The 19,157-nt window shown below is 37.1% G+C and overlaps 1 long non-coding RNA gene across 1 annotated transcript in view; it reads left to right on the top strand.

Moving 5' to 3' along the window:
• Positions 1 to 19,157, top strand: part of LOC117664389 (uncharacterized) — a 58,622-nt gene that overhangs the window by 6,771 nt on the left and 32,694 nt on the right. Inside the window, exon 3 of the long non-coding RNA XR_004591028.3 lies at positions 8,522 to 8,606. This is a non-coding gene — a long non-coding RNA (uncharacterized LOC117664389). The remainder of the gene's footprint in view (positions 1 to 8,521; positions 8,607 to 19,157) is intronic.

The following is a 19,157-nucleotide window of genomic DNA, read 5'->3' as shown; positions in this document are numbered from 1 at the left end:
CACAAGAGATCCTAAGGAAATCATCCAGATTTAAGATCATATGCCCTCAGGAAGGCAGTAAAAATATCAGTGCCAAGCTTGCATCCTGCCTCTTGGAAGTACACCCCAAAAGGACAGTGCCAGGAACCAGTAAAGCAGTGTAAACAGCTTAAAATAACCCTTCCCCTTTAAGAAAGTCAAGCCCCTAATAAAAATACCAGCAAAGGAAAAAAAAAAACCTCTAGAGAAGCAGCTCAGGCTACATTACCTACTGCCAAGAACCATTAGCTGTTACAATGTAACAGGCTTAACTGCAGAGGCAGTTTCTGAAAACACTTAAGCAGGGCAATAAAGATAAGGCACAGCAGAATGTCTCCTTCCTTCCTTCCTGATAGGATTAACTCTGTAAGGTGGGAAAAACGAAAGGATGTTTCTTCCAACAGCCGGTTCATTGAACTACTCAGAAAGTTAGCTAACGATTCTCCCGAACTGGTGTGAACTGGCTGAATCCCACCACTGCCCTTGCCTGGAGTGCGTAAAAGAGTATGCAGTGGTGCCTGAAAGTCATCCCCAGACTTTTAATCATTTTTTAACATTCCATGGCTCTTTTAAATTTTACATATTGTTTCCTATGCTGTTAATATTTTATTGTACACCCCCCAGAATCCATCTGTGAGAAAAATGGGTGGTTCTTAAATAAAAAAATGATGAATTTGTTATAAAAAGTTGTATATATAAATTATTGACATAATTCATAGCCTAGCAACCCACTTCATAATTTACCTAGTCTATATTTCATTAATCTCCTTTCCTTCCAGTTACATAGTTTGAAATTCATTTTTCCTCTTCTAAATTATTGCCTTACTAAATGTTTGCAAAATTACCTATTTGTCCACCAGTCAAGGTGGGCTAGCAAGATGTGACTGGCTTTTTGTTAACTAAATCCTTTCCAAACACTCAGCATGTACTGGTTTGAATATCACCCTATTATTATTTTCCTGTGGGAACAGACGTTTTTGAGGCTCAGCTGTGCTAAGCTGTATGTGATGCTCTATCTCTTTTTTGGACTTCAGGCCAACAATGGCAAGAGCTAAGGACGGGAGCAGCTGAAGCTTTACCTCATCAAAGGGAACATTCTTATTTTAGCTTCTTCGTTGCATTTTTCCCATTCATTTCATTAGGAATTGTCTGGGGTTTTGAGCTATTTATTGGCTAGAGATTAAGTAAATATATAAGAAAATGGTCTCGATTTAAAATGGTAGAAAAAAATACACTTGGGCAATACCAGTTTAAACAAAATCAGCAAACATGTAAACAAGGATGGAGGTGAAGAAGCGCTGAAATTTTCTAGAGTCTGGAGAACTCAGAATATTATTCACTATTTTGGATCTTTTTTTGGCCCTGATGCCAATATTGTGTTTGAAATTCATCAATGGTGTGGCTTCGAATTTTGTTCATGAAAAACAAGGATTAATTTATCATTTCAGACAGACACCCATATTTTTTCTTCTATCCTCCAAGAAAATGGTTGCAAAGAAAATAACATAAGGAATTCAAATAATACATGTATTGGATTCAAATAAGTTTGAATCCAAGTAAGGGTATGGCAGATGAGAGCTAAATAGCTTGAAATAGATCTATACTAGTCTCCCTTTATTTCTTTATCAGTGAATATAAATTTATATATATAATAACTATATGTACAGAAAATCATTAAGTATTATGTATCACCAAATTCTTGTATAATTTATGAGTAAATTATATTTATCTCTAGTTTTGCAAGGTTTTTTTTAATAATGAACATAGCTATTATGTAAAAATGTTTCTTTACAAGGAATCTACTAAAAATTTCAGATTCTTGCATTATAAGTGCAAGAATCTTGCAAAAATAATTTTTGTCAAATGCATGATAGAACAAGAATAAATTAAAATAAATTTATTGAACGGTATTTGCTTGGATACTGTCATGGCTCAGGACTCAGACTCTCACTCTGAAGAAGCTCCTTTAACTGAACCAATGGAATGTCAGCCTAAGGAAACACGAAACCAGGAATTTCTTAAGTCCTGGGCTATAACAGATGCCACATCAGCAGTAAGTTATTCAATTGACATCGTAAGAAAGATTACATCACTTCTATAGCTACTTCATATTTCATAAACTGTATAACATTTGTGCATGGTTATGTGTTCTTATTATTATCCTTACTGCATTCCATTTTTCCATTGATCCCATTGGAGGGATTGTTCCCTCCAATAGGGCAATATGTCTCTCTCGTGCTTTTCTTGCCACATTTTCGCAGTGAAGAAGAAAATAATAACAAATTTCCAAGCAACTGGCTACTGTTGCTTGGCAAATCAAATCCCTGAACCCGAAGAACATCTTTGAAGAAAAGGGTCTGGACCACGTGTAAGAAATATGCAGCTACAGATTTATTGCACTAGACATTTTAAATGATAATTTAAGCTATGGTGACATCTGTGTTTGGTAAGAGATGTAGAATGATGTTAATATCTATAATGAGGCAAGTAATATTTTCACTCAATGAAACATACTCCTATTTTTAAGTGCTTTGCTCAAGATACATTTGCATCTATATAAACCAGGGGTCAGCAACCTGCAGCTCCAGAGCTACATGCAGGTCTTTGAGACCTCTGCTGTGGCTCCCTGTCAAGTGATCCCACCATTGGCTGGCCCCGCCCTCCCCTCCCAGTCACTCCTCACCTGGCCTGAGAAGGTAAGGGGGATGGCGGGGGATGGAGAAGCGGCCAGGGCAGAGACAGAGAGATACAGAGAGAGGGGGAGAGAGAGAGAGACATACAGAGATACAGAGGGGGAGAGAGGGAGAGAAGGGAGAGAGAGAGATGTCAAAAGGATTTTGTGGTCCCCGGTGTTTTTTAACAACTGATTCTCTGCCCTAATGATCAGCTGGGCAGATGTGGCTAGGGAGGGGGTCATGTGACTGGTGGAAGTGAGTGACATCGCCCACCCAGGTTTTGTGACTCCCAGTGTTTTCTTTTCTGTGGGAAACAGGTCCAAATGGCTCTTTGAGTATTTAAGGTTGCAGACCCCTGATATAAACAATACATTTTGATGTTTAAAAAAATAACCATAACCACTAGTATTTAATCAGTGACTAAAACCTACAGACCTAAGGTGGGCAGCTGATTTATTTTCCCTTTGCCCGTGAAAATATATCATACCATTTGCCCATTACATCTTTAAAAACAAAGCAAATGTGATCTCTATTGACAATTTTAAAACGTATTTTACAGTTGAAAGAATGTATCATTCTTTTAATGTATTTTTAGGAACACTCAATTGAATTTTCCCTTTTCCCAAAAAAACTTCTTGAAAGAATCTATTGCCACTAACATGATCTATAATTACACATCATAAGGCACAATCTGTCTTTATCACTGCAAATGTTAATGGTGGTGACTACAAATGAATGTTAAACAGCATAACACAATTGAATAAAAAAATGCTTAAAACCGATAGTTTAAAAAATTGTAATGAAAAATTCTTACTTATATTGAAAACTAGAAAATCTAATTTAAAAAGTTTATTTGCCTGCCTGCTTCAGTAACAAGCTTTCAACCCATTTCTCAATGTATCTTTACAGTATTCAAGTTGAAGGATTTCTCTACTCCCAACACATTAGCAATGGAAATAAAAGCTACAATCATGAGAAAAGCCATCAATCATTTCTAGTGCTTACTATCAAATACCGCAGAGGAACTACAAAAGACACAAGACAATCCCACGAGATTGAAAAATGACAGATTCAAGAAAGATGAAAAGAAATTTATAGTGCCTGCACATACTTTCATTACTTTAAGATGTGGTAATTGCCAGTAGCTTATATTGCTTAAAAACGTATTTATACAAATCTATCTGAACATAAAGCAATCATTGTCTTGAGTACAATGAAGTACATATACAGCTGGCTCCAAAACCATACTCCAAATATATTAATCAGTGGTTTCCCAACTATCTGGCCAAGAGATGTTCAAGATATTCATGTAATAGAGTTTGCTCCTAGATCCATTATTCTTCAATATGTTCACTAATGACAAACAGATCAATTTTATGCTTTTCATATTTGCAAGTAAAACAAAATTGGGTGGGACAGCTAATATTGTAGAAGTTTGAAATAAAATTCAAAATCATCTTGCCATAAAAATTTACTTATAACATATCCATTCATTTATTATGGATCCTGTGACCCCTGAGGTCACAGGATCCATAATAAATGGAGGTAATCCTGTGACCGCTGAGGACGTGGACAGGATTCTGGGCAGACTGAACGCGACCACTTGTTTATTGGACCCGTGTCCCTCCTGGTTAGTACTGGCTTCCCGGGAGGTGACGCGAGGCTGGCTCCAGGGGATTATAAATGCTTTGCTGGGTGAGGGTGACTTCCCCGCCGCCTTGAAAGAGGCGGTGGTGAGGCCTCTCCTCAAGAAGCCTTCCCTGGACCCAGCAATGTTGGTTAATTATTGTCCGGTCTCCAACCTTCGTTTTGTGGTGAAGGTTGTCGAGAGTGTGGTTGCGCAACAGCTTCAGCAGCACCTGGATGAAACGACATATCTGGATCCATTCCAGTCGGGCTTCAGGCCCGGGTACAGCATGGAAACGGCATTGGTCGCGTTGGTAGATGATCTCTGGAGGGCTCAGGACAGGGGGTGCTCCTCTGTCATGGTCCTGTTAGACCTCTCAGCGGCTTTTGATACCATTGACCATGGTATCATGCTGCACCGGTTGGAAGAGTTAGGGGTGGGGGGCACTGTACTATGGTGGTTCTCCTCCTTTCTCTCCGGCCGGTTGCAGTCTGTGTTGGCAGGGGGGCAGAGGTCAACCCCGAGGCCCCTCATATGTGGGGTGCCACAAGGGTCGGTCCTCTTGCCCCTTTTGTTCAACATTTATGTAAAGCCGCTGGGCGAGATCATCCGTGGTTTCAGGGTGAAGTACCACCAGTATGCTGATGACACCCAGCTGTACATCTCCACCCCGGACCACCCCAACGATGCCCTTGAAGTGATGTCCCGGTGTCTGGAGGCCGTGTGGATCTGGATGGGGAGGAACAGGCTCAGGCTCAAACCATCCAAGACCGAGTGGCTGTGGTTTCCGACGTCCCAATATAGTCAGTTGACGCCATCGCTGACTATTGGGGGCGAATCGCTGGCCCCCACGGAGAGGGCTCGCAACTTGGGCATCCTCCTGGACTCACGGCTGTCTTTAGAAGAGCACTTGACGGCTGTGACCAGGAGGATCTTTTATCAGGTTCGCCTGATTCGCCAGTTGCGTCCCTTTCTGGATCAGGACTCCCTACACACAGTCACTCATGCCCTCGTCACCTCCCGCCTGGACTATTGTAATGCTCTCTACATGGGCTCCCCTTAAGGAGCACCCAGAGGCTCCAATTTGTTTTTTAAATTATTGGGAACTTTAATTGTCTTGGGTGAAATTATTTAATTTGGTTTTAATTATGTTTTTTAACTTTTGTATTTATGTGTTTTATTTTGTGCCTGTTGACCGCCCTGAGTCCTTCAGGAGTAGGGCGGTATACAAATCTAATAAATGATGATGATGATGATGATGATGATGATGATGATGATGATGATGATAATAATAATAATAATAATAATAATAATAATAATATTAACTAGATTTATAAGACTATCCAGCTCAAATAATGTGACTCTGGGTAGTGTACAGTGCAACAAACGAACAGTAAACCAAAACCAAACCAACAAACCTAAACCATATAATATTAAATATATATATAATAAATAAATAAATATAAAATCCAAAATATAAAATAGTACCAAGTATCATAACATAACCACTAAAAGGAGCAATTTACCTGGCTCCTAATATCTGTGGGACATGGGCTGAGAGCAACAAAATCAAATGTAAAATTATTCAAATGCACAAATATAGGACAAGAGAAATTTGCCTTTGTACTGTGGTAGAAAAACTCACCTAAAAATACTAACCATAATTTTACTGAATCTAGCAATTTACAGTGCATCACTGGTTTCTTGCTATCAAGATCAAATAACAGACAAAGATTAAGCAACAGAGTTCTTTTATAAGATTAAAAAATTGAAGATAAGTACACATCAGTGATGGGTTTCTACCAGTTTACCTCAGTTTGGGCACACCGGTAGTGGTGGTGGCTGGAGGCTCTGCCCACCCATCCGGATGTCATCATGAATGCTCTGTGCATGCGCAGAAGGTTATGCGCATGTGCACGCTCCCAGTTCCAAACTGGTAGCGAAGGTAAGTGGAACCCACTATTGGTATACATATACATCAGTGGTGAAATTCAAATTATTTTACTACCAGTTCTGTGGGCGTGGCTTGGTGGGCATGGTGTCGTTTGGTGGGTGTGACTTGGTGGGTGTTGCAGGGGAAGGATACTGCAAAATCTCCATTCCCACCCCACTCCAGGGGAAGGATACTGCAAAATCTCCATTGCCACCCCACTCTGGGGCCAGCCAGAGATGGTATTTGCCGCTTCTCCAAATTACTCAAAATTTCCGCTACCGGTTCTGCAGAACCTGTTAGAACCTGCTGGATTTCACCCCTGATATACATTATTATGGATAAGGAATTGTTTACAATTGATATGGGGTGTTGATAGGGTACAGATACAAAGGAATCTGGATTCCTTTGTGTCTTCCACAAAAGCACAGAAATTCCTTTGTACCGTATCAGTATCTCATATCAGTTGTAAACAATTCCTTGTCTATAATAATGTATATGTATACTTTGTAATTCAGGTTATTTAGCCTTTGAACAATGTAAATACAAATATGCTGATGGTTATTCTAATAGTTTGATGCTGCATCTCTATAATCAGCATCTTTGAGAGTGTTGTTATTTATTGAGATATATAATCAAAAGCCATTCATTGATGTTACAAAGATTATAAATTTGGAAGTATATATTACAAGAAGCTGTGGCATGCTTAAGGATAGTTTAGCAATTAAATCTATTGCACCTGATTGTATTGGCCTTTATATTATGTGGGCAAGACATGACATCTAACTTTCATAGATCCTTTTAATTTATATTCATATTTAAATTAATATATAGACAGAGACGCTATATATAGGAAGAAAGAGAGAGTGGAAGAGAGAGAGAGATTTCAATCTCCTCACTGTAGGGCTCAAAGAAGAAAGACAGAATTACACAAGACTCTTTTTAATGCAGATTAAAAATTTGCTAAAAAACAAAATCTTGGATATTATAATTTGAACTTTCATCCCTCATTTATTTGTGAATTCATTAATGTTTAATCTTTAGGATGCCTCAAAAAAATTATAATTTTTTTATTGTAGAAAATAATTGTTCTTTATCCTGAAGAAGATGAGATCCCTTCTTCAATTTCCAGTTCTTATCATACTAAGAAGGATTCAGGACAATTAGAATAGGTTTAGAAAAGGACAGTGAGGATGATCAGGGACTAAACTAAGTCCTATGTACAGTGATTGAAGGAATTGGGTATATTTAGCTTTGAGAACAGATGGTTGATGGGGCGATAAGAACATTTTTCAAATACCTCATGTGACACAGAAGAAGGTCAAGACTTCTTTATAAGGGCAAGATAACAGAACAATGGATTTGATCTAGAGGAAGACACTCTGACTGAACATTAGAAAATACTTTCTAATAGAACATTTCAACAGTGGAATCAACTACCAGAGAGCTGATCAGTTTCTCTGTATTGGATATATTTAGGAGATAGCTAAACATCCTTCTGTCTGGGCTGTTTTAAATGAGCAAGATGTTGGACTAAATAGACTATCTGTATGGTTGACTCAGCCTTCCATCCTTTCGAGGTTGGTAAAATGAAGACCCAGATTGTTGGAGGCTATATGCTGACTCTGTAAATCACTTAGAGTGCTGTAAAGCACTATCACCCATCTCCTCCCACTTATGACTGTATTACTGTAACCTTGTTGCTGGTAACCTTACAATTTATATTGACTGTTTCCTAATATGATTTGATTGCTTATTTGTACCCTATGACTATCATTAAGTGTTGTACCTTATGATTCTTGACGAATGTATCTTTTCTTTTATGTACACTGAGAGCATATGCACCAAGACAAATTCCTTGTGTGTTTAATCACACTTGGCCAATAAAGAATTCTATTCTATTCTATTCTATTCTATTCTATTCTATTCTATTCTATTCTATTCTATTCTATTCTATTCTATGAAGTGGCATATAAGTCTGCTATTGCTATTGCTATTTTAGCTATTTAATCCATGATGCTATTTGGTGCAAACGTCTGGAGGAAAAATTGTTATTCCTAGGATCTTCATGCAGTTTTTAGAAGCATCAGTCTGGACTATGTGAGAAATAAAATGGTAGATGAAATGAATGTAAGGAAGGGATTATTTTATTCATAATTGAATAGATGGTATTTTACAAGCATGCATTTAGATTCTATGATGATAATATGCTAGTCTAAATCATTACTTTGTAATAATTCAAAGAATTTTTCTTACATTCTTCTTGTTCAGTGTGTCAACCTCAACACCTTTAAGATGGGTGGAGTTCAATTTCCAGAATTCCCTAGCCAGCTACTATTGCAGCTTTCATTGTACGGTAAGTATTGTCCCAAGTCTATATATGGTCATATGCATTCTCATAGTAATCTATCTGAATGGGTTGCACAAGCAATAGCATATATGCCCCTTATTTTAGTCTGGATAAAAACATAGTTTGTTGAAGACACAATTTGAGGTTAAATATTTGGTTAAAAAATTCATCCTAAACTGTGAACAGGGTTCATGCAACACATTAGAATGATGTAATGGCTTTATTTCCTGATCCCTTTTAGAGATTTGGGAGGCTAAGATGCAGTTCCTTAATTCTTGAACATTTCCCCCTTCGCCCATGTTTCTAAATGCTGCTGTACTATGCTTCTAGAAGCTCCATAGTCAAGGAGAAGCTCAGTGTTTTGGCTTGTCTTGAAAGTTGCAGGTTCCCAATTATTACTTAATATGAATAAAATGAAATTATTAACTTAAATTGAATGTAGTCAAATTAGTCTCTTGCTTTCCCATGCTACTGAGTGTGATGTATAAAGGTAAAGGTTTCCCTTGTCCAGTCGTGTCCAACTCTGTTTCTTAACTTTGAGAGCCAGTTGTCCGAAGACACTTCCGTGGTCATGTGGCCAGCATGACTATACACCGAGGCATATGTATATGCTGTTACCTTCTCACCGAAGGTATCCACTCTCATTTGTATGCTTTCAAATTTCTAGATGGGCAGGAATAATGGAAGTTCACCCTGTCACATGGCACTCAGGTCTTGAACCTGGGCTGTTGATTTTCCAGCAGATAACCCTAGCGTCTTTAACTGCTGAGCCATTGTGTCCCTGAAAATGATGTCGCCTGTATGAAATGAAAATGAAGCCTGTATAATCCCACTGTAATTTTTTCAAGGCCTTCATCCTTTCTGCTTTGAAAATAATATATATATATATATATATATATATATATATATATATATATATATATATGTATATGTATATGTATATGTATATGTATATGTATATGTATATGTATATGTATGTGTATATATATATATATATATATATATATATATATATATATATATGTATGTATATATATATATATATATATATATATATATATATATATATATATATATATATATATATATATATTGCTCCTGGAAGCACGAAGCCGAGAACACCAGCCTGAAGATGACGAATGAGACTTTGTCAAAACGTCGCCAAGACACTTCCAATTTTACGTGGGAGAAGACCCGAATAACCAAAGACCTACATACAAACACCCGCGAAAACAGTGGCACATTGGCATACCCCAGTGTCTATTATCTGTTTGGCTTGCCATGTATGTTTTTTCCCAGTGCAGGACCAGCTCCATTAGCCCATAGAAACTGCACTTTCCAAAAGCAAACATTGTGTTGTATCTTTCGAACATTTTAATAACCAATGTACTCTGAATAGAAAAAGAAGCACTCTCGCTGAAATACTTCTCATGTAAAATCAGTTTTAAAAAGCATAGGAAGGCATTTTTAAAATAAATACACCCCTATAAATAGACATATAGATAATAAAATGATCAGCTCGGTTTTTGATGGAGACATCTGTAGTCTTCCTAGCAAGAAATCAGAAATATTTTGCCATTGTCTTCTTCCAATATTTGTTTTTAATTCCCCTGTCTAATCCTTGGCCCTGGATTTCCTGATTTGGATATATAAATCTTGAAGTATATTATTTCACAACAGATACCTGATTAATGTAAGGCAGTGAAAGCAATATGGTTCCTTCACTACCTTTCACTATAAGCCGTGGTGGTGCAGGGGTTAGAATGCAGTACTGCAGGCAAACTCAATACTCACTGCTCATTCCAGGAGTTTGATTCTGAATGGCTCAAGGTTGACTCAATCTTCCATCCTTCCAAGGTCGGTAAAATGAGGGCCCCAAATGAGGATCACTGGGGGCAATATGCTGACTCTGTAAACTGCTTATAGAGGGCTGTAAAGGACTATGAAATAGTATATAAGCCTAAATTCTATTGCTATTGTTATTGCTATTTCCTACCTTTGAAGTTGAGAATTTATATGTGAATTTATACATTGCTCTTTTCTCCAGAACCAATTCACCTATTCATTTAAACAGAGAATGCAGCAACTTGGTTTTCTATATTGTCCTCTGTTTTAGAACAGACTGCCATACAGTTGTAGAAAAACAATGAAAAATGTCTTTTATGCCACCCGAGAGGTCCCAAAATGTTCATCTGAGGTTACTCACCCAGCACAAATATCATTTTATATTGTGTGTGTGAATCCCGTGAAGTTATAAAATCCATAAATATTCTTGATAATTGTATTTTAACCACATACTTTAGCCCTCTAAACTTCAAAAACATTTCAGAATATAAATCTATCACATTTATTCCATGCCATAAATAAAAAAATAACAGCCTCTTTAATACTTTTTGAAAATATTAAACAATACTTTACTGAGCTCCATCCCTCAGAAAAGCTCTTATTCTTGGTAATAAATAAAATAATATTTTTCCAAAAATAGTAGTTGTTTTCAGCTGACAGGCCAAGAAACTCAACTGTACTAAAACGTCCTAACATGGAAAAGAATTTCTAAGTATATTAAAAAAACAGATATTTGCTCTAGTTATCAAGTTTCTTCTGAAATCTCTTCCATTCCCTATATAAAAATGGGATTGTGAATTATTTTCAGAGTTCACCCTTTATCATTCTGAATCAACTTACAGCAATTGGGCTGAAATCTAATATATGCCTTCTGAATTTGAAGACTTGAAGATTTAGAAATCAATTAATGGCAAATAATCAGAACATGTTATAATGTCTTAACCTTAGCAAGTGTAAAATATGTGAAATTCAGTTCTCAAAGACTGGGGAATTCTAAGAGTTGAAGTCCACATTTCTTAAAGTTGCTAAGATTGAGAAACATAACATTAACTCCCCAAAAGAAGTACCATAAATAAGCTAAATGTGTTAATGTGAATGAGCTAATCGGTTATGAACACCTGATATTCATAGTTCATTTTTTGGTCTTTCTTTGTCTTTTCAAAAATGGTTGTGCTGATGATGAATGCAACACTATAGATTTGAAGGGCGTTTATCCCAAAATGCATAGCTAAATGTCTTAGATGAAGATGAATACCCTTCGAATGGTGCGGGAGTATGAATGGATTTCCAGAAAAATTGCAGACTACAGGAAACATTTGCACTTCAAGTTTCAGATGCAGGCCTCAATGACTCACTAAAAGGTGCAAATGACCAGCTGTCTGCAAGGAATATCAATCCTTCCATTCTCCACCATCCAGCCAGAGCTCTTGGATGAGAAGCAAAACATCTTCAAAGAAAAACCAGAAAGTCCAGTTGCCTCTTGAAAAAAGTAACACAGGAAGTTTCTTTCCTAATGTTCATTTTTGAGGAGAGTTGGTCCACCAGCTGCCAAACTGGAATTGGAACTGTGTAGCTTATAAGCATTGGGTTAGCTATCAATGTTCTTTTTGCACTGATTTCAATAACTAAAAAGAGGATCATGTTCTCATATCTTTCTTTAAGGTGAAAATTCCATCATCAGTGAACAAAATATAATTTTGATTCAATGGGCAACTGATGGTGCTCATTTTCTATTTTGTAAAGGGTTTTTAAATACAAACATCTCAGCAGGCATCCATATTTTTCAAATCAGGTGTTTATTTTATTTAAAAATAGATGAAAAAATAGACTCTTCTATACTTTCACATTTGATAATATTCTCTTTTAAACAGCCAAACCTTATTCAGCAAGCCATTGAGAAAATAAAATCTACTATTCATCTCATTCATCTGTTACACAAATGGTTGTTCCTTGTGTCTGTGCGCATACAGAATATTGAGTTTTGTGCACATTATTCTTTGTCATCAATACACTTGATAGTACTTTTCCCACTCGTATTTTTGTTTTTTGTTTTTTTATTATTGAAAAGTTTTACAAAAAGTTTACATATTTCCCCCCCCCTTCCCTATCTCAACCTCCCCCCTCCCCCCTCCTCTTCCTAGAACAAATTACAGGGTATAACCTTCAACAATCATAATCAATCCTAGTCTAAACAATTATGACATTCCACATCTCTTGTTCCTTCAATTCCCTAATTACCCGCCTAGCTTTATTACTTAAAGACACACCAAATATCTATATAATCATTCATAACCTATCTGCAATTTCTTATTCCAGTATTTATTTTGAATATAATCTATCCATCTTCTCCAGTCTCTTAAATATCTTTCATTTGAATGATCCTTCAAGTACGCCGAGATTTTTGCCATTTCCGCTAGGTTTGTAACTTTCATTGTCCACTCTTGGATAGTAGGTAAATCTTGCTTCTTCCAATATTGTGCCACCAACAGTCTTGCTGCAGTTATTAAGTTCAAAATCAATTTAGTCTCTATAACTGTACAATCCGTAACTATACCCAGCAGAAACAGCTGTGGTGTAAATTTCAACCTCTTTTTAAGAATATTTTGTAAAATCCACCAGATTTTAATCCAAAACGCTTTAACCTTTTTACATGTCCACCAAATGTGAAAATAAGTGGCATCCTCACAATTACATCTCCAACATTTTGGTTGTACATTCGGATACATACGAGATAACTTTTTTGGGTCTAGATGCCATCTATAAAACATTTTATAAAAGTTCTCCCTTAAATTTTGCGCTTTGGTAAATTTCACATTTGTCACCCATATTTTTTCCCACGTTTCCATCATTATTGGCTGTTCAAAATTCTGCACCCATTTTATCATACAGTCCTTAACTAACTCTGTTTCCGAGTCCATCTCTATCAATATATTATACAATCTTTTTATGTGCATTGGGCTTTGGTCTCTAATTTGTTTAATTAAATTTTCATCACTTTGTATAACACCAGTTTTCTGGTCTTTTCTCCATCTGGCTTGTAATTGTACATATTGAAACCATGTTTGAGTTATTTTCTCCTCTTTCAACACATTCACAGGTTTTAATTTTAATATACCTCCCTCCATAATGAGAATATCTTTATATGTAATTACATCCTGTCTACTTTCTATACTCGTATTCTCTATTGCGTGCCTGGGTGCTGTCCATATAGGTATCTTTTCATTTAACTTATATTGATATTTCTTCCAGACACGCAATAAAGCATTTCTCAATATATGACTCTTAAATGCTCTATCCACCCTTTTTTCATACACTAAATAAGCATGCCAACCATAGACCAGGTCATACCCTTCAATATTCAATATCCTTCCATTTGTTAAATTAATCCAATCACTAATTGCTGATAGAACAGCTGCTTCATAGTACAATTTTAAATTTGGCATTTTCAATCCTCCTCTTTCTCGTATGTCCTGCATTATTTTCAGTTTTATCCTTGGTTTCTTACCTTGCCATACGAACTTATTAATACCTTTCTGCCATTCTTCCAGGTTGGCATCCTTTTTTAGTATTGGTATCATTTGAAAGAGGAATAAAAACCTAGGTAAAACATTCATTTTTATAACTGCTATTCTACCCAACAAGGACAGTTGTAATTTTTTCCATTTATCCATTTCAGCTTGTATTTTATGCCATATCAGTTCATAATTATACTTATACAATTTACCATTAGAAGATGCAATATAAACTCCTAAGTACTTAACTTTTTTAACTATTTCACATCCCGTTACCCTTTGTAACTCCTCTTTTTGATTTGCTGTCATATTTTTAACTATCATCTTTGTTTTTCCAATGTTTATCTTAAACCCAGATACTTGACCATACTGTTTTATTATATCCATCAAAACCTTTGCTCATTCCACTGGATAAGTTAAGGTCATAACCAAATCATCTGCAAATGCCCGTATCTTATATTCATAGTCTCTAACTTTGATTCCCTTTATCTCATCTATATTACGTATTTTGTTTAACAACAATTCCAAAGTTAATATAAATAATAATGGCGATAAGGGACATCCCTGCCTCGTACCTTTTTCAATTTTAAAAGTTTCTGTCAAACTGCCATTAATAATTATCTGAGCTGTCTGTTCCTGATATATTGCTTTTATGGACTGCATAAAGCAATTCCCAAATTGCATCCTATTAACCACTCTCAATAAAAATTGCCAATCTAATCGATCAAAAGCTTTTTCCGCATCCAAAAATATAAGCACCGCAGGGACCGAGTGGCTGTGGTTTCCGACGTCCCGATATAGTCAGCTGACGCCATCGCTGGCTATTGGGGGCGAATCACTGGCCCCCACGGAAAGGGCTCGCAACTTGGGCGTCCTCCTGGATTCACGGCTGTCTTTAGAAGAACACCTGACGGCCGTGACCGGAGGATTTTTCATCAGGTCCGCCTGATTCGCCAGTTGCGTCCCTTTCTAGATCGGGACTCGTTACGCACAGTCACTCATGCCCTCGTCACCTCTCGTCTGGACTATTGTAACGCTCTCTACATGGGGCTCCCCTTGAGGTGCACCCGGAGGCTCCAACTGGCGCAGAGTGCGGCCGCGCGGGTGGTTATGGGAGCAACATGGAGCTCCCATGTAACACCTCTCCTGCGCGAGCTGCACTGGCTCCCGGTGGTCTTCCGGGTGCGCTTCAAGGTGTTGGTTACCACCTTTAAAGCGCTCCATGGCTTAGGACCTGGTTACTTACGGGACCGCCTACTACCATCAACAGCCTCCCACCGACCAGTACGCTCCCACAGAGAGGGGCTCCTCCAGGTGCCGTCGGCCAAACAATGTCGGCTGTCGGCCCCCAGGGGGAGAGCCTTCTCTGTGGGGGCCCCGACGATCTGGAATGAGCTCCCCCCAGAGATACGGAGGATTCCGGATCTGCGCACCTTCCGCCGCGAGTTGAAGACGCTTTTATTTCATCAAGCCGGCCTCGCCTAATTCTTCTCCCTTTAAACTGTAAATTTTAAATTTTTAAATGTATTTTAAAATTATGGGTTTTTAATCAGTATTAATTTCAGCCAAATTTATTTAATTCATTTTACTTGATCTTAAATTTTGTATATTTATGTGTTTTATCTCATGGCTGTGCACCGCCCTGAGTCCTTCGGGAGTAGGGCGGTATAGAAATTCAATAAAATAAATAAATAAATAAATAAATTTGGTTATTCCTTTCCAAATATTCCAATATGTCAACAATTTGTCTTACATTATTTTTCATTTCTCTACCTTGCATGAAATCAGTTTGGTCAGCATGAATCATTTTTTGCATTACTAGCATTAACCTATTTGCCAATATCTTAGCAAATATTTTATAATCTGTATTCAATAAAGATATGGGTCTATAATTTTTGGGATGTGTCAAATCTTGATCTTCTTTTGGAATTAACGAAATAAAAGCTGTTTTCCATGAAGGTGGTACCCCTTCACCCAGCTGAATTCTATTAAATAATTCTTTAAGAGGTACAACCATCTCCAATTGTAAATATTTATAATACACAGCTGTTAATCCATCCGTGCCAGGAGCCTTACCAGTTTTTAACTGTTTAATTGCTGAGAGGATCGCCTCCTCTGTTATTAATTGGTTTAACCATTCTCTTTGTTCCTCTGTAACTATAGGAATATTCTGTCTATCCAGATATGTCTCTATCTCTGCACCTTGTATTTTGTCTGCAGTATACAGTCTTGCATAAAATTCTAAAAATGCCTTTTTAATTATATTTTGGTGATAGACCTCTTTACCTTTATACTCTATTTTCTCTATGGTACGAGATTTTTGTTTTTTCCTCAGCATGTATGCCAACCATCTACCTGGTTTATTTGCATTACAAAAAGTATTATGTTTAGCATATTGTAGATTGGTTGCCACTTGGTCTGAGAGCATCATATTAAATTGCCCACGTAATAGACTGATCTCTTCTTTGATTTTCTTATCCCCTGGGTTATCAATTAACACCCTTTCTTTTTTCTTGATCTCTTCTTCTAATTCCCTCCTTTTTTCCACTTGTCTACGCCTATATGCATTATTAATATTTATCAAAACTCTTCTCATATATGCTTTACTAGCATCCCGTACCATATCCATAGATGTTCCCTTGTTCATATTAAAAACAAAAAAATCCTTCATTAGTTTTTTACATTCTATTACATTTTTCTCATATCTGAAAAGGTTTTCATTTAACCGCCAAGATCTCCTAGATCTTTCCCCACACTCCAGTTCCATCCAAACTGGACTATGATCAGTTAAAATTCTGGGACAAATCTTTATCTTCTTTACCCTGGAAAAAAAATCATTTGTAGTTAATATAAAATCAATTCTTGAAAAGGATTGATGTCTATCTGAAAAAAATGTAAAATCTTGTTCTCTATAGTTCCATTCACGCCAAATGTCTCTTAATTCCATATCCTCCATCATATCAAAAAAAGTCTTAGGCAGTCTGGATCGCAATTTGGTAGATTGTACTATTCTTTTCTTATCAATACTAGGGTCTATCACTCCATTCCAATCTCCCATCAATATACATGAATTATAATCCCAATGTAGTAATTTTGTATGTATCAACTTATAAAATTTCTCTTGTTGTTGGTTAGGAGCATATATCCCCAATAAGAGTGTTTTCTTTCCTTCTATCATTATCTCAATTGCCAGGAATCTTCCTTGTTGATCTGCCTCAACTAATTTAGCCATCAAATCTCTTTTCAAGTAGATCACTATTCCATTCTTTTTTTTCCGGGGCTGATGCAACAAAATGTGTTCCCAATTTTGTATTTATTAAATATTTTTGATCAGTTGTCCTTATATGTGTTTCCTGCAGGCATATTATTTCATTTTTAAATTGTCTCAAGTGGTGAAATATTTTCTTCCTTTTTTGTGGTGAGTTTAAACCATTAACATTCCTGGTTAAAAACCTAGAAGCCATCCTCAGACTCTCGAAGCTTGGCGAGAACCGCTTGATAACCCTCTTGGAATTTTCTTTCGGGTCTCGCTCCTCCCACAGCTTCTGCACCAGTATTCACTTCTTGTGATAAAGCCTGCTCTTGTAACTTTTTTAACTCTTCAACTTTACGTTTAGTAGCTGCTCTGGTTTGTCTTTGATCTTTGCCTTCTTCTTGTTTTTCAACTATATCCCATGCTTGGACAGCACTTGAAAGTTGCAGTACCTCCTCCTGCATACTCATAGCTCCGCCTTCCAATTGCTTCTGCAGGTCCTCTTTCCTTCCCTCTGTCGCCTTCTTACTTTTTTAACTCCTGGCACTGGTGGTTGTCCAGCCTTTAGTATGTTACTATAAAAATCTCTTGCTTTGCATATTGTATTGAGACGATATCGCTCTCCTGCATAGTCCACTGATAATCCAACTGGGACTTCCCATCTGTATTGTATCTGTCGATTCGTCAGCTCATCTGCCAGAAAAGAATACTCTTTCTTGGATTTCAGCATTTTGGGTGGTATTTCTTTAAATATTGCAACTTCTTGTCCTGCCACTTGCAACTTATTTTTATAGGCAGCTTGTAAAATCTCATTTCTAATCCTTCTGGTGACAAAGTAAATCACAACATCTCTTGGTAGTTTCCTTTGTCTAGCTACCCATGAATTAACACTCGTATTTTTGAACAGCATTCTCAAAAGTAGATCTGTTAGCACACATAAGTTTCTTTATATCTATTTATTCAGAAGAACTCATTTTGGTTATTGGATTATTTGTACAAATGTATGCAGTAACTTATACTTATTTATTTTTTATTTTATTTATTTTATTTTGTCGAGTACATATTAGATAATATATATAAGTATAAGCATGAATTGAATACATAAAATGAATACAATTAAAGGGAACATTAGGACAGGGACGATAGACACGCTGGTGCTCTTATGCACACCCCTTACAGACCTCTTAGGAATGGGTGAGGTCAACAGTAGCAGTTTTAGGTTAAAGTTTTGGGAGTTTTGAGATGACACCACAGAGTCTGGTAGTGCATTCCAGGCATTAACAACTCTGTTACTGAAATCATATTTTCTGCAATCAAGTTTGGAGTGGTTCACTTTAAGTTTGTAGCTATTGTGTGCTCGTGTATTGTTGTGATTGAAGCTGAAATAGTCATTGACAGGTAGGACATTGTAGCAGATGATTTTATGAGCTATGCTTAGGTCATACTGAAGGCGGCGTAGTTCTAAATTTTCTAAACCCAGAATTTCAAGTCTGGTGGTATAGGGTATTTTGTTACGAGCAGAGGAGTGGAGGACTCTTCTTGTGAAATATTTCTGGACATACTCAATTGTATTAATGTCCGATATGCAGTGCAGGTTCCAGACAGATGATGTTCTGCCCCAGCTACAGAGCCCAAAGAACGCAGCACATACAAACTCCGAACAAAGCTCAGTTTACTTCAAAATGCAGTCTTTTGCAAATGCAGGCTGTTAATAAAACGTTCTTAACAACCTGCCCAAAATTCCACAGATAAGATAGAGTCTTACAAGAGTTGGCAGAAAGCCCAGAAGCAAAGTTTGCAAAGAAAATCCAAACTCAATGATCAGCGAACGAACGTGCATTGTTTCCTGCAGTTTTTTACAAGCTGTGTGCAAACTTAAATAGGCTAAGGGAGTGGCCAATTAGCCCCAAGCCTTACTCTCGAGGAGACCTCCTCCTGAGGAACCAC

Source organism: Pantherophis guttatus, chromosome 5, assembly GCF_059756535.1.
Source record: "Pantherophis guttatus breed Tessera chromosome 5, ASM5975653v1, whole genome shotgun sequence".
NCBI lineage: Eukaryota > Metazoa > Chordata > Lepidosauria > Squamata > Colubridae > Pantherophis > Pantherophis guttatus.
Note: the sequence above shows the minus strand (reverse complement) of the source record. Positions and strands in the feature narration are given on the sequence as shown.